This window comes from Gadus morhua, chromosome 4 (genome assembly GCF_902167405.1).
Source record: "Gadus morhua chromosome 4, gadMor3.0, whole genome shotgun sequence".
NCBI classification, from domain to species: domain Eukaryota; kingdom Metazoa; phylum Chordata; class Actinopteri; order Gadiformes; family Gadidae; genus Gadus; species Gadus morhua.
The window spans coordinates 29,555,800-29,564,039 of NC_044051.1; the positions used below are offsets into that span (position 1 = coordinate 29,555,800).

At 40.2% G+C, this 8,240-nt stretch overlaps 2 long non-coding RNA genes across 2 annotated transcripts; both read left to right on the forward strand.

The window, feature by feature from the left end:
• Positions 1–333: 333 nt before the first annotated feature.
• On the forward strand, positions 334–1,089 carry LOC115542152 (uncharacterized). Its single transcript, XR_003976474.1, has 4 exons — positions 334–447; positions 564–700; positions 811–904; positions 1,045–1,089. It is a non-coding gene; the product is annotated as an uncharacterized LOC115542152 (long non-coding RNA).
• Positions 1,090–1,091: 2 nt separating this feature from the next.
• Positions 1,092–2,626, forward strand: LOC115542153 (uncharacterized). The gene is made up of 5 exons (XR_003976475.1): positions 1,092–1,156; positions 1,264–1,490; positions 1,599–1,770; positions 1,866–1,993; positions 2,551–2,626. It is a non-coding gene; the product is annotated as an uncharacterized LOC115542153 (long non-coding RNA).
• Positions 2,627–8,240: the final 5,614 nt, after the last annotated feature.

The following is an 8,240-nucleotide window of genomic DNA, read 5'->3' on the forward strand; positions in this document are numbered from 1 at the left end:
GCAATTGTTTCTCATCAGAACATTTTGTGCACTGTTTATTTCTTTTACTCTAGTGAGTCTAAAATTTAACATTGCTGAAGACAGACGGTTGGACATCAAGGTTTATGACCAGTCTAACACAGAGGTCGACTCTGAGGTTTTTGAGGAGATCGTACAAGAGTTCCATGGACCTTTCCTAATTTCATTGGCCAATGAAGCACCTGGTAATTGCTGCCTACCTGCATAAGACTATACACACATCGTTGAAGTTGAAGTGTTGAACTATGTAATTGTGTTCTTATTTCCCAATGCTCAGGTTACCCTCAGTCCACGTCATCTCCATGCTCTATTGCATCTGAAGACACAGTGATCCTAAACTTCTCGTTGTGTGACCCAGCTGAGGAGCCAGTTGCAGCCGAAGGAAGTCAACCTAAAAGGCCTTGCCGCACTAACTATGAAGCAAAAGCTGTGAGTTGTGTGTGTGTGGGGAGTTTGATTCACATGTTTAATTTGAGGTGCATCTTATTTGTTTCATAATTTCCAAGTATTTTTCAAAATACAATACTGCACATTTTATTTCTTAGCTGATTGAAAAAATCTTGACGACAAAGCCTGGAGGTGACCGTGTCATGGAGGAGTATGCGAAAACTAAATCAATTACAGATTCAACCAGAAGACAGCTCATCAACATACTTACTGCAGAGATGACGGAAACACATGGGTAAGTATGGATCAAATATGTTATCATGAGACATTGTTTAAACATAGCAATTATTGTTTAGATCATGTTGTTCAATGCTATCTATGAATGTTGATTATTGAATACACCAGGACATCGCCGCCCCGGAGTGTAAAAGTGATGTATGCACAGGGGATTGTCGCTCTGTTTCCATACCTTGAAGACCCATATTCACAGAATGGCTATGTAAGTAAAGGTTTTAAAATATATTTGCCCTTCGAACTACTGAGATTTACATTTACATTTATGCATTTAGCAGACGCTTTTATCCAGAGCTCAGAGATCATATGAATGTATATATCACACTGTGCCTACATTATACATAGGAACATTACTACGATCCTGAAAGTGGTTCAGGCTACATTGCATGGTTGTTGAAGACAATTCAACGAAAAGCTGCTGAGGAAAGAGGTCCTGCAGTTAGTACATCTCCTAAAGGTAATATATATCATGAGGTGGAATTATCAACCTGTGAAATGTGTTTAAAGGAGGATATGAAACTGTGTAGTTATTAACAGCAACAACAAAATTGTCTTGTTCTAAAGTTGGTGGGCCAGGCCATGGGCGTACTAGACCCTTTACTGCCGACAGAGTCCTGACTGACGAGGAAGTGGAATGCACTATCGCTTTGTTGAGACACACTGCTGATGAGGAGACCATCCGTGAAAAGATGAAAGTCACTTTCGCATACCGCCACGCCATGGTCAATGATGAGAACAAATCAGCAGAGGTCTTCTCAGTATTTCCACGGTTCCTAGACACACCAGGACTGGTATGGCATCTACATTCATTGAATACTGAGACATATTGTAAAATGTAGCACAAGGTACCAACTCAGGTTGTCCTCCTTTTCTTCTTTTTTTTCTTTTTCAAACTACAGATAGAACAAGATTTTAGAGTGATGTTTGGTGAGCAGACTGCCAACAAGTTCATGGAGAGGTGGCCTACCACTTTCAAAGCAGGAGTCATTAAGGAAAGCCATGGACTGGTCCCCTCCACAGACCTTCTTGATTTAATGCGCAACGCTGAGACATCTACTGAAGTTGAAAAAGGTAAGTCTTTGAATGTGGAGAAGCATGTTGCTAAATATATTGAGGATGGTGGAAAATAATGGCATAATGTTAACCTGATACTTGTTGGCCTCTAGGCTGGGACAGTGACATGTCTGCCATCATACTGCTGCTACATCTGCTACCACCATCTGCACAGGGACGAAAGAGGCCAGGGAAGATATCTGCATCTAATGCAGTTTATCACCTCATCAAATTCCAAAAGGTACACTAGACATTAATCAAACCTCATCCCTCCCACCACCACCCACCCCCCTGCCAACAACACCTCAAACTCCAAACATCCACCAACACACCCCAACTCCACCCCACCCACACTCACTACCCCTTTGTCAACGCCACCCTACACTCAAACATCACTTACCCCCAAACACACACATTGCAGCCGTGCATCCCCTCAAACATCATTGTATGATTTTATCTATCTAATTTCTGTCATCACTCAAAGTTCTACAATACACACACACACACACACACACACACACACACACACACACACACACACACACACACACACACACACACACACACACACACACGTTATACACCACATACTACTATGAGCACCTATCCCACACACAGCACTCTTCCCTTTGAACCTTTCTTTCTTCTGGAGAACTTTACAGTTTCACTGCATGTGCTTTGCGCAAGTAATTCTATGCATGTGACATAAAATTCTTCAATCCTTAAATTGTTTAGAGATTGGAGTGATATCATGTTATTGTTTTAATAAATAGTGTTGTTGAATGTGTTTTGTTATAGACGGGAACAAGTGTGCAGCAGCATCTTGACAACATCCCTCAAAGCAGTCAGCCCTACCTCCTTGCTCACGGACCCACAAAAAGCAGCATTCACTCTTTCCTCATTGCCATCGACAAGCATGCACTTCCATGCCAAGCCACCGGCTCGGTTGGAGCCCTGGATGAGCTCTTCAAGGCCCACTATGTGTTTGGTACATCTTACAGTCCTGCCTTGAACAACTTTTTCACTTTTCTGCAAACTTCCATTTACAACATTGACGTGGGGAAAACGAAGGAAACGCCAAGAATTGCAGAGTTGCGAGCGAGAATGGTGCGTTAGGCACTCTTAAAATTAAACAATGAGGTGCTTTCTTTGCAGCAATGTCTTTGGTGAAGCAAACAATCTAGTAAAGCACCTCAAAGTAATACATGGACTCTGTACGGGAAGGACTCTTTATCTTCAATGTGGCCAAGTGGGATGCTCACGTTTTTTCAATAGTTTTTCTGGTCTTAGGAAGCATCTGAATAAGTGTCATGTGAATAGTGCATGTGATGTTATTGTTGAAACTGAACCACCACATTGCCAAAGTGTTCTTGATAGTACTAATGCAAATCCCGCAGAAGAGACATATGAGGCTGAGGTTGAGTCAGAGCCAGCATTATCGTCAGAACACCTTGTAAATAGTTGTGCCTCTGTCATTTCAGATCTAAAGGCAGCAGGTGTAGCCCAGTCTGTTGTTAATTCTTTTGTGACCTCTATGGAGGATATTGTGCAGGAAATTCATGAGCATGCAAAAGAGTCAGTCATCCAGGGTGTATTTCGTGATCAAAGAGACACTGAAACATGCAAGAATGTGGAGGGATGTTTTAACCAATTAGAGAATCCATTCACAGCTCTAAATTCAGATTACAAACAATCAAAATTTATTACCAGTAAGTGGGAAACTGTGGAGCCAGTGGAGCTTGTAATTGGCTCAAGGTTTGACTCGAGGCTCAACAAAAACACAGGAAAATATGACCAAGTAGTTGTTAGAGACAAATTTATGTATGTACCAATTTTATCGACATTAAAATCAATATTTAAAAGTGAACATGCTAGAGAAATGCTCAAAAGCCCAAATATTAGTGATTCAAAACTCAGAGATATTTGTGATGGCTCTTTCTTCAACACTCATCCTCTATTTTCATCAGAGAGACACACTATACAGATCCAAATTTTTTATGACGACTTTGAAGTTGCCAACCCCCTGGGGTCCAAGAAGGGAGTTCATAAAATGGGTGGAATCTATTTTACTTTAAGGAATTTCTCACCAAAGTGGAATTCTATTTTGGCCAATATTCATCTTTGTGCCTTGTTTCATGCTCAAGATATAAAACGTTACGGTTTTAGCGCAATTTTAGATCCTATTGTTCGTGATCTTAAACAGTTAGAGAGTAATGGCATTGATATACCATTTTATGGTGGTTGTGTTCGTGGCAGTGTTATACAGGTCACTGGAGATAATTTAGGCCTACATAGTTTGTTGGGTCTGGTTGAGAGTTTCAATGCAAGGTATTGCTGTAGGTTTTGTTTAGCCGAAAAAAAGGACTTTCAAACTGAATTCTCCGAAGAGGCTCCCAAAATAGTGTTGCGTACCAAAGAGGCCCACAGTGCTCACTGTCAAGAAATGGCAAATAAGCCTTCTCTTCCTTATGTATTTGGCGTGAAGAGATCATGCTTGCTAAATTCACTTACATATTTTCATACAACTGAGAACTACTCAGTTGATGTAATGCATGATCTTTTAGAAGGCGTCGCACAATTTGAATTAAAGCAGCTGTTTTTCTATTTGAAAGAACACATTACACTGGCAGAACTGAATTCAAGAATATTAAGTTTTGATTATGGATTCACAGAGAGATGTAATAGGCCAGTGGCTGTGAATTTAAGTGCAGAGTCTAATGATTTGGGACTAAACGCAATTCAGTCATGGTGCTTACTGAGGAATGTTCCCCTTATATTTGGAGATTTGGTAGCCTCTACAAACCAACACTGGGCCCTGCTTATTTTGTTATTACAGATAGTAAACCTTGTATTCTCTCCCACGTTATCTCAAGGCCTGTGTGTGTATTTGAAACATTTGATTGTTGAACATCATAAACTGTTTAAGGAGGTATATCCTCAGAAAAGACTTTTACCAAAACACCATTTCCTAATTCACTATCCTCGCTGCATTCAGAAAATAGGACCTGTACTCCATAGCTGGTGCATGAGATACGAAGGCAAACATATTTTTTTCAAGAAACAACTGAAGTCCTTTAAAAATGTCACAAAAACATTGGCCAAAAAGCACCAATATTATATGGCACACAAGTGGCGATCCTCAACAACCTTTATTCGCTTGGACATTGGTCCAGGAAAAAGTGTGTCTTTAAATATGATTAATGGTGGTTCAGTGATTGCTATGCAAATGAAAATGTCCAATTTTGATAAGGTTATTAAAGTGACGTGGGCTAAGCACAATGGGTATGTATACCGCCGACACCTGGTCGTTTGTGGTGAAGTTCTATGTGAAATGCCTGTTTTACCAGATTGAATCAGTTGTCATCATACAGAACAAACCAGTGCTGCTCACCATACCTTTATTTACAGTAGCTTTCCAAGAACATTTCTTTGCTTATGAAGTGACTAGGACTAAGAAAGATTTTGTTGCTTTTCAAGTTGATGATCTGCCTTATCCAAGGCCTTTTGACATACAAATGTCATGTGGAAAGAATGACACCACTATGTATGTTGTCCCATATTGTTATCTCTGAGGAGTTATCAGGAAATAAATGGTGCTACAGTACCTGATGGTGTGTATTGTCTTATATTATAGCAGTTAAAAACATTACTATTTCATTAAAATAAAATAAAATAAATATACACTATATAGTGTATTTTAAGAATAGCCTATTTAGAGTGGAAACTACTCTATGTAGTGAAATCATTTTACTCTAACAGTGTAAACAGATCACAGTGTTAAATGTTTTTACACATTTCATTGTAAATTGTGACACAAAATAGAGTAAAATTAACTCTGAAAATCTTACACTGGCTACAGAGTAAATTTTACACTAATTTAGGGTGGGACCAAATGTTATCTGACACAGAGTTAAATTCAACTCTTAAAGAGTAAAATTGACACTATGTTTTTTACTGTGTAGCCATAGAATTGGTCATTTCGTCTCTTTGTGAGCTTTTGCTTGAAGTTATCCATGATGGAATATAACTCAACACAGGTGGTTTCATCACTCTCCAGCTTCTTTACAACTTCCTCAAAGAGAGAGAGGATATTATTGCAGAAAAGAAGGTAAACCTCCACAATGTCTCCATCTTCCTCAGTTGAGTCCTCACTGAGCTTTAACAATGCTCAAAGTTGTTTGAGACACTCCTCCCCCAGGCTGATGAAGTACGATTTCAGTGTAATCCAGGTTTGCATTAGCCGGGTGATGGCTGGATTAAGGGAGAGCCACCTGGTTGTGACATGTCGCAGAATTTCCTGGAACTCAACATCAGAAAACCTACAAAACTCTTTGAGTGATTCTCTTCGTTTGGCAGATGTGGAAAAGAAGGCATAGACCTTCAGCACAACATTTTCCACATCTACAGTGAGCTGGTCAAGAGCATGCTTCACTGTGTGCTGCACAATATGGGGATGGCAGTTTCCTTGCAGCAGATCTTTTTGTTTCTACTTCAAGTTGGTGAAGACAGAGTTGTGAATTCAATAATTCACATTTGTATTGTCTGCACTAAATGCTGTCACTTGATCAAACGATAAGCCACATTTGTCAAGCGACTGCTCTATGAGAGCTACAATCCCAGCAGCGGACTCATCTGCATTTTCAATGAAATCCAGCATTTTGTTGGTGACCCCGCATTCTGGACTGAAGTATTGAAGGAAGCAAGGGGGAATATCTTCCTGTTGCCTTTATTTGATGCATCCGTCTGAATGGAAAATGGGAGGGGTTTATCTGATGTTAGGGCCTTGAGAACATCAGCCACTGCCTTTGGAGCAAGGACATCTTTAATCACTGCCTCTGCCTTTGTTCTCCCTATAGTTATTTTTTTTCCGGGAGAATCTTTTGATTCAGTTTATGTGCACAGTCAGCACTGTTGTAGCTGAGGTTGTGTCTGACTTTGTGGTACACCTGTGTCACCTCAGCTGCGGTAACCTAGAGGGGAGGAGTGGTGGGAGGACATATTGTTGATTAAATTGAACATTTGTCTGCTGCCTGTCTTATGACTTGAAAAGAAGTCAGGTCATCCAAACACTTAAACCACACTAATATAATTGATGTAATGATCACTGAACACTGCATTCCTTAAAAATATAAACATTTTGACACAGAATACACAGAAAGCTCTACTAACATTTTTAATCTAGGAAATGTATATATATTATTAAAGAATAAACGTTTTCTTTTAACAAATGTATTTATTTATTTATCAACTGTTAATCCATTAGAATGATTTGTTCTTGAAATGGCCATATACAATATTTATATTGGCTAATACTACTCTATATTAAATAAATGGTCGTTCATTCGACTTTTAAAACTCAACATCCTAAACAATCAATCAAACCACAGCAGTTTACTAAAATAGGCTCTGGCATGCATTGCGATGTTCTGGCAAAAGCAAAACCAGATAGGAAATCAATCACAATAATGTCCCATACCGTATCAATCTCAGGAGATGATTGGGGTATGAAGAACTGTGACACTGATGCTTGATCTTTCGTGTCTGCAGTGTTGCTCTTCTGTTGCATGCTGTCTGATGTCAGACAGCCCACCGTGCGCCGCTGAAAACACTTGCTGACATGTTTTACAATTTGCCTTGTAAACATCTCCAGCCAAGGATGTGCCTCTTCCCACTCACGTCTTTACTTCTGCAAGCGTTTACGCTTTTGAGGACGTGGTGGAGTATCGGGTGTAGTGGACATTTTTAAAAGGCGCGGGTTTTGTGAGCAGCGTCGGTGTGTGGTGTCTGTCGCTAGGCAACCGTGACCACCACACGCATGCGCAGACACACAGAGGACCGGAGAGGGTCCTGCGTAGATCCCGCCGCGACAATTTTGCTGGCCTTAGTATTCCCTGTGTTTTGTTTTGATCATTATTGTTAGATTTAGTATTTGTGTGTGTGACAGACATGTGTATTGGAAATGTATGGAAATACGGAACAAATCGCGTCCCGTATTGGTTCAATACAGGACGCAACATTTAATTGCCAAATAAGGGACGATTCCGTATTTTACGGGACGGGTGGCAACCCTAACACAAAGTGACTTTTGGTCATTCTTGCTTTGCTTGAATTCTGGAATAATTGTGGGGGGGGAGTTCATGAGTTTTGGTCAGAATGCCTGATGTAGGCTAGTTTTGATGGAATGCGTGTTGTGAATGGAGAACAGCCAGCTCCTGATGTGATACAGCGTTCAGCTATGCAACAAATATCTTTTTCTTTTTCAATCTTGACGACCTTTGTAGTGCTGTGTGTAGCCACACCTTTGGCCCTTCTGAACTTAAACACGCAGTTAAATTCCTTTCCTAGCTCCTCTTGTTTATGGTGTTAGCTTAGCCATATCATGTCACGTTGTCAACATTAGATACATATGGAGCAGAACATAGTGGGTCATATGTCCGATGCTTTTTGGAAACGTTTTCTTCATAAAACGTGCCGGACAGATTTTGTAT